Source organism: Oratosquilla oratoria, chromosome 18 (genome assembly GCF_046742065.1).
Source record: "Oratosquilla oratoria isolate Oo_2021 chromosome 18, ASM4674206v1, whole genome shotgun sequence".
In the NCBI taxonomy this organism is placed as follows: domain Eukaryota; kingdom Metazoa; phylum Arthropoda; class Malacostraca; order Stomatopoda; family Squillidae; genus Oratosquilla; species Oratosquilla oratoria.
The window spans coordinates 58346434-58354963 of record NC_134794.1 but is presented as its reverse complement, the minus strand read 5'-3'; positions in this window follow the sequence as shown (position 1 = coordinate 58354963).

Sequence of the window (8530 nt, the reverse complement as noted above, 5' to 3'; positions counted from 1 at the left end):
TCGTTCAATGATAGATATTACAAGCAAAAATTTGGCTGTTCAATGGGATCCAATCTCTCTCCAGTGCTAGCAAATTTATATATGGAATATTTCGAGACGGTACTTCGGCAGGACATAAAACCCCACGGAATGTTCTGGCACCTGCCTAGCACCTAGTGACGAGGTAGTACCACAGCATTGATTCCGAAGTATGGAGTTTTGCTGCTGTGGTTGGCCCTGGCCGATAACCGGGCCTTCTTGATGGCAATGCCCTTAATCTGTGTTATCGTGGGTGACAGGGGCCGCGTGAGTTTGCTGACCCTCGCCGCTTCCTTGGCAGCAGCATCCGCAAGTGTTTCCCCAGAATCCCGATGCGACTGGGGAACCAGTGAAATGTTGCAGACCTCTCACGCTGACCTAAAAGGTGCAGCGAGTGGTGTACTGATATCGTTAAGTAGACGCCTTCTGTTGTTTTCCCGGACCGGATGATGCCAATAGCACCCGTTTAACGTGTGTGGTTTATGACTATTCCATGCCCAGCAGAGGGAGCGTGGTCCAGGGTCTTAGAGATGGCAGCAAGCTCCGTCTGAAGAATGGAGACTCCGTCGCTCACTCTCCATAGCGCGGTGACTCCATCGGCGGTTGTAAAAGCCGCGCCACACCCGCCCGAGAGGGGGTCCAGAGGCGCCCGTTTAGTACAAACTCGCTTTTGTGTGTATGTGTGTGTGTGTGTGGGGGGGGGTTTGATGGACCTTATGGCTTCAAGGGCCATCCGTAGTCAGCCTTCCTTCCGTTGAGGTGGAAAAGTTGGGAGTAGGTGCAGGGAGATCGCCACGGGGGAGGGGGGGGTGTGTAATCTGGATGAGGTCTGTTTAGAGCACGTTGCAGGAACAATTCCCTGAGTTCAAAGGCACTCACCGCATAGGCCATCCAGGAGTGACCGGTGGGGTCTCCGTCTATGTCTAGGTCACCCAGGAGGGAGGTCTTCACTCTACCTTGGTCCGGTCAAAAGTGTGTTGGGTGGCTAAATAAAAATAAGTCTTATAGGATAAATACACTATATTCTCTTATACCGCTGACAACGAATGTGTGTGTATGCCACGAGAGCTTGCTCGAGACTAACGCCAAGGCAGTGTTGCCAATTTTGGCGCGAACAGACATGCATCGCATTATGCGATATCCAAATATAATTACAATATACATAATGTACACATAATTACAATAAATAATAAAACAATAAACAACAAAACATATGACAATTTTATAAAGAGGGGGAAACATATAATTCCCCAAATAAGCAACACACCAGTACAATGTACGATAATATGTTATACAATCATACCACGCTAACACAAAAGTCGGACGAGAAGACAGGAAGAACTCCTAAGATGCACTACACTGGTCCATGGAGGTGCCGCAGTGATAGTGTGGAGAGTCTGGTTTTGATCCTCAAGCTTGTCCCACGAGCTGAGCCGGAGGAAGATGAAAGTCACGTCGGCATAGTCCAACAGTGAACGTAACGCTTGAATATAGTTCGTCCAGAGGACCTTTAATCTCGTCTTCGTGGCCTCGCGGAGGAACCTGACCTCCGGAGAGACCGGAACGTCGATCCAGATGCCCAAGTATTGATAGGTACCTGGGGAAGGAAGTCACCCGGAAGAGTAAGATGGGGGACATTACTTGCGCGTCCTCAGACACATTGCTTTGGTCTTGACCGTCGAGATCTTCAGTCCAAGGTGTTCACATTGCTGAGAGAGGCGATTGAGTGCCCTCTGAGCCCTTCGAAGGAGAGAGCCGCCCCCAGTGACCACCAACGCAAGATCGTACGCATAACAGAGCATCATCATAGGCTCCCCTCCCCCCAGATCGGCAAAAGTGAAAACCGCGGTCAGAATCACCCAGGATTCTCTTCAAAGGACTATAATGGGATTGGACTGCCATTGGTTCAGGAGCTCGTCTGCCACCCTTCTCTGGTACCAGTGGAGGCCTGCTTAGTTGCCAACAACCTGATAGTGCAGCTGGCAGACTAGGTTACACGGTATCAGTAGTAAGATAATCGTTCCACCCTTGACGCAAAGAAAAATGCTGGTCACTTTTAACTTGTAGCGTCTCTATGACTCCACCTGTTCGCCGTGATAGTTCTCAAGGAAGCGCTAGTTATCAGCGACGGAAAAGAGATTTGAATATTCCATTTTATCAACTGAGACTTGATGCGTTATCTATTTCTATGCAGTGGTTAGTCGCATAATTCTTGATTTCCTTAATCAGTCTTTCTTTAAATAGTTATACTACTACATAATACTTTGAAATCTATTGATCATTTCTATGGTCAACCTGACCAATATTCTATATTACAACACAACTACTATATAATTTGATTTTTTTTTGTAATTCTCATAGTCACCCCTTACTAATATTCTGTTACCAGCATTCCAGAAAGAGCGTAGTCTTGAGCATTACAATTAGTGTATAACTTTAAAAATTAGTGAATATACAAACCGCGGTGTTTCAAGATTACTTGGAGTCGTAGTAAGACGATCTATCATACTTTGGAAGTGGTGAAAATATATATTACAATATTTTATATCATACTACATAACAATATACTTTATCCCGAAGATATCGATAGCCTTAGTTAGGAACAAACCAAACAATGAGTATCGTCTCCGTTTATTCTCTCCTTTCAACATTTTCTCTCTCCCAAACCTCTCTACCCCTTACCTTAATCTTAGAATATATATCGTAAGTAGAGTAGGAAACAGGAATCTTATTCTAAGTTTATTCCTGACTAGTTTCGCAGGTATGCTTTTTCAAAGGAATGAAAAAGCATACCTGCGAAACTAGTCAGGAATAAACTAAGACTCCTGTGTTTCCTACTCCACTTACGTCAACCTGTCAGAATGTCTCAACATATATGTATTCTTTTTCTTATACTAACCCATGAATTTCCTTAATTTTGTACGTAGATATATGAACAATAAGTGCACTCTCCTGCTCAATTCCTAACAACTGACCTCTTTACTGGATCAGCAGCGAAATAAAAAGAAAAAATATATAATAAAGCCTTCCAATATGCCTGAAACTTATCTATTCAATGTTCTATTGGCGGGAATATGTGTGAGATTTCAGACAATTTACTGAAATTTTGTAGGTAGTTAACATTTACCGATCTATCGTATAACCAGATTTACGATTCTGCGATGTGTCCTAAAACACAGATCAAATGAGATGTAAACTATATCAAAAGGTCAAGTAATCTACATACAAAAAATATCCCTATATCAAATGCTCCGAGATGTCTGTAGAAAATTTTCAGCTTCGTCGTTGATATATCGTGCAAAAGAGTAAATCCAAACATGACCACCACTAACAAATAACCCTCAAAGTTTTTATCATAATCTAGAAGTTTACCTGATATAGATATCTAAATGTATTCTAGACACAACCAAGTATTTCCAATCGACCACCCGCTCTCTCAGCCAGCCTTGGAAGGGTGATAGGTGAGCAGACAAGGCGGGTCTCCCAGAGGGAAACGGACATGCAACAAGGGAGAGGGGGGTTATGGGCACACTGCTAGGATCTTCTTAGCTTCTCACGAGCATGCAAATGGCTGTATAATGGCGGGGACTACTTTCCTTCACATTCGCTAACCCTCGGTAATTTAGGGAATGTGTATTTGTGGGGGGGGGGCTACTATAATCATGTCCAAACTACCTCTATTCTCACGTTGGTCAGACGCGACATTTGCATCTCCTTGCAAATAACATTCCGTACGACTGAGCACTGGAATGTCCGGGCCTGTACGCCGTCCCTCGTTCTTTGCTTAACCCGATTCACGATAAAGTACACACAGTTCTTGTTGGATTCTTAACACGTGACAAGTGTCTACTGGCTGTGACTTAGCCTGACCTTGATCTGGCTCGCCCGTGGGCATTGGGCACGGTGATCCTGCCGAAGGACCTAGACGCGGCAAAACTCTTCGAAGGATCTGATATAAGCCACATAACTCTGTCCAGATCCTCTTCCTTCGTCACATTTTTGGGGTTGAATGATCATATTCAGATTTAAACTCCACATCTCCTAAGGCGGTCATCCACCATCACCCAAACGTTACAAAGAGTATACCAACAGAAGACCTTTTGTAACTAGGTCTGCACAAAATACGCTATTCTAGTCTTTATTTATCAATAAAAATTCTTGGGGGTGGGGGCACAATGAAGTTCAAAATGGCTACATTTTGTAAACCCTTAACACGTCATTTCTTGTTCAAAATTTGATCAGCATTGTACAGCCATAATACATTTTAAAAAATTTAGTCTCTCAATTACTTTTTCATTGCAATGTGTTTCAATTATATCAATGTCTCGATAGGTTAGCATTAAAAGCAGGATGAAACATATCGTTAATTGTTAACTCATATTTATTTTGCACTTACATACATACACACATAACACACAGGTATGTGTGCGTGATATGCATTTTATCTATACATATTTTATTCAGTATACAACCGCACAGTTGTTTCGCGTTCAGATGTTGCATCCATACTTTCTGCAATTAAAGTGAAGCAACATCGGTCTCTCAGAAGACTCCAGTGTTTCCATGGATCAGGTAACACATTGCAGTGACCTGCAAGATGCTCATCTGTACCTGTAAACGTGACAAACGACCCGCCTCATACAATACGTGTGTACTCTTGGAAACATACATGCCCCCTCATAAAAAAAAAAAAAAAATACAACTGCCGGCCGGGTAACGACGACGTGTCTTTTAATATTCTAAAAAGAATTATTGCTGAAGAGGACCAAGATGAGTATTTCCAGGAATCCGCCAGCTGATCCCTCTCCAGCTGAGAGGGCAGATTCGTTTGCGGTGGCGGTGGTAATGGCAATGGGCATTGCATCACGCTGCACCGTGGAGACCACAGTAGATTTCCTCGCCTCAAGCGAACACGGGAAGGGCTCATGGAAGAGGAACCAGTCACCGTTCCTTCAGACAGTCCATTCGACGTAGCAGAAAGAGACAGCCCGAATGGTAACACCCATGGCCTCCAGTTGTCTTTCCAGCTGCTCGTTGTAGGCATTCTGGCTTGCAGCGTCCACCTGAGACCAGTCGGACGGGTAACGTTCCCTTTCAGTTTTCACTGAAGTTCGGGGAGATTTCACATCAAGACTGAAGAAATTTCGAAACATCTGGACAAAAAGAAAAAAAATCGTTATATTGATGCATACAAAGAATTTTTTTTTTTTAAATTTATCATTATGAAATATTTATGAAATTATTATGAAATAGGGTGCTGCATTTCTTACCTTATACAATTTCCTTGGGAGAGCGACGATTGTGCTTCGACCGAGAGTCATGGCTGTATGTGGTGTCGGATGTTCCTGGATTGGAGATAAAATGGAGAATGGCAGGCCGTTTGGGGATGGGGACTTTATATACGCATGCGCGTGTCCCTTCCTCTTGCTCTATTTTTTCTAGGCTTGCATTTTCTACCGATAAGTCTTTATCTACGTTCATAAACACAACAGAACTATATTTTCCTTCATAAAGGTATATATATAATAAATTTCATTTGTTATTAGAGGAATAAAATTTGATATTTTGTATGCATGCGAAGACGAAGTCACGCATCGGGACGAAGGCGCGTGCGTGTGGGAACGTGTGGCGATGTGTCGTCCCACGCGTGCAGAGTGGCCCGTCCTAAGCCCGCCAGCCCCATACCCAACTCCCCCACCTCCGTAAGCACTCTCACAACCACCTGTCCAGGATAACATTACTTGAAAAATACAGATAACGAACTGACACACTATTTGAGCAATGGACAATCTTACTCTATTTAATTAGTCCATGTATTCAATTTGTTCCCATCTGTATTCCGTTATAATAATTCGATGTCAAATGACTGGTCCATTTTTTTTTAATCGGAATATTTTACTGTTACTGGCCTTGTGCAAGACTTTTATTCAGTTTGACTCTAACATCATCGTTCTCAAGCTCTGATGAAGGGGAGCGGAGGGGAAGGATCCAATAAGAACCAAACCCTTTTGTTATCAGGTCATGAATTCTATAAAATGTACGCAAACGCACACACACACACACAAGCGGATTAATAATTTTTGGGTCTTAAGACTTAGTATAATCAGGTCTAGTTTTAATGTGGCAAAATGCAAATTTTCCTAATTCCCCTTTTTAATCATCTTTTACTTGTGAACTAATTGCTTTTATTTTCTATGCATCTCACTTTGCGAAATTAATATTACTTATAGTTACACGCATGACATCCAGGCCCAATGTGTCTTCTGGGATTATCCACAACTGCATAATATATACATGCAAGCATACATGCATAAATATATACATCATACATATGTGTATACAAATATACATTAAATATGCATACATATCTACACACAAAGATACACACTCATATACATCATATATACATATGTTCTTAGGTAACAACCATACATAAATTCATTCATGCAAACACACATACGTACATATACATAAACACCACATGCATACATGTAGCATACATATATATATTTGAGTAGCAGTCACACGTAAATATATACATGAAAGCATCACACACACGCGTGCCTGCACGCACACACGCACACACACACACACACACATATATATATATATATATATTAATCATTATATCTTATGTAATTCATGTAATATATATCAAATATATCTACAATCTATACTATATATTGTATATCATATACACAATATACATTACATAAATGTGTGTATGTGTGTGCATTTACCTACCTAAACGAGTTTTACAGGACTAAGTATTTTTTAACAGTAACTTTATTTCATTTACAACGTTTCAAATGTATTTGGGAGAAGTAACTTGTGGGTTCCCGCAGGGCTTGGTGTTGGTGCCAGCAATGTTCTTGATGGACGTTAATGACGTGATGGATGAAACAAGCAGTTACACCAACCTATTTGTTGATGATGCCAAGATCACGAAGAGAGTAAATGGTGAGAATGATTGTAAGTTGCTGCAGGAAGACATAAGATATATAAATGGAACCAGAAGTAGGAAAAGCTCATTACAAAAATATGAAATAGGAAATCAAGCTATTACAAAACCGACGGATGGAAACGACAAACGTGACGTTCTGGCAATGATAAAATTGTCACCAAACGAAACATATCAACATTACAGGAGACATGCACAGACAGACACACACACACACACACACACACACACATATACGAGTGTGTGGGTATATACATATATATATATATATATATATATATATATATATATATATACATATATATGTATATATATACATATATATATATATATATACATATATATATATACATATATATATATATATATATATATATATATATATATATATATCATAACAGTGAGTGCCAATGCTCTACATGGACGGGATAATGATAAGAAACACTCATCGAAACTATGACACGCCCCAGATTGGAGTACGCTGCAGTTTTGTGGTCCCCACACCAAAATGTATAGAAGAAAAGGAGTGAGAGAGAGAGAGAGAGAGAGAGAGAGAGAGAGAGAGAGAGAGAGAGAGAGAGAGAGAGGGGGGGTAGGAACTGAAATGGTTCCCATCACTACTGACGGGAAAAAAACACGTTTTAACTGCCAACTTTAGGAGAAAAAAAAAAATCTGATATAAAAAACAACTAAATATCAACCAAGAAGAATTTCTATTATGGGACAGAAAAGGAATATACAGGGGGCATGGAAATAAACTCATATGAACACGGATATTAAGAAATGCAGTTTGTCATACAGAAACACTGATTCGCGGATTAACATGGTAGAAATTATAATAGATGCACAACAAGTGAATTTTAAACCAAGTTTGACTAATGGAAGTATTGTGACGGGTAACACACGAAAGTAACTCTAATTGTGTGTTACAATTAGATAAACATACACACAAAAAACACACCCACACAACGCTGCTATACACATACAACGACGTGGTCCCCATACAATAAGGGTATAAAGAGATAGAGTGTAAAGAACTGCAACCACATTGCTGAGTTGAGATCTATGAAAGTGGTGCACAAAACTGACGGAGAAGATTTCTTAATACGGGATGGGAGGGCAACAAGACACGAAAAATATAAAGAAATACATCTTTCTGTACAGGTGTATCGATTTGTGGAGCAGCTTGGAAAAGGAAACAACCCAGTCAAAAATACACATACGCGTGTACTCCAAAAACACATACAAGTAGATGTACATTAAAAGAATGTAGGCATGATTTGTTTTACGAGTAGAGCTTGAAGTTTGTTCCTGCCAAAGAGACAGTCTGACCAGTACTCATTGGAGCACTCGATACAAACATGAGACAAAGACGCCACCGTTCTTTGCTTACTCACGGAGTTCGATACGCTCAGCCAAACAATTTTCTACTTTACAGTACAAAGGTCGATAGCTAAGCCTGATGCATGTGTGTATGTATGTACACATTTGTGTACGTATGCGTGCGTAGATGCGTGTTCCGACGAGGCGGCACGTGTCGGCGCGTGCGAA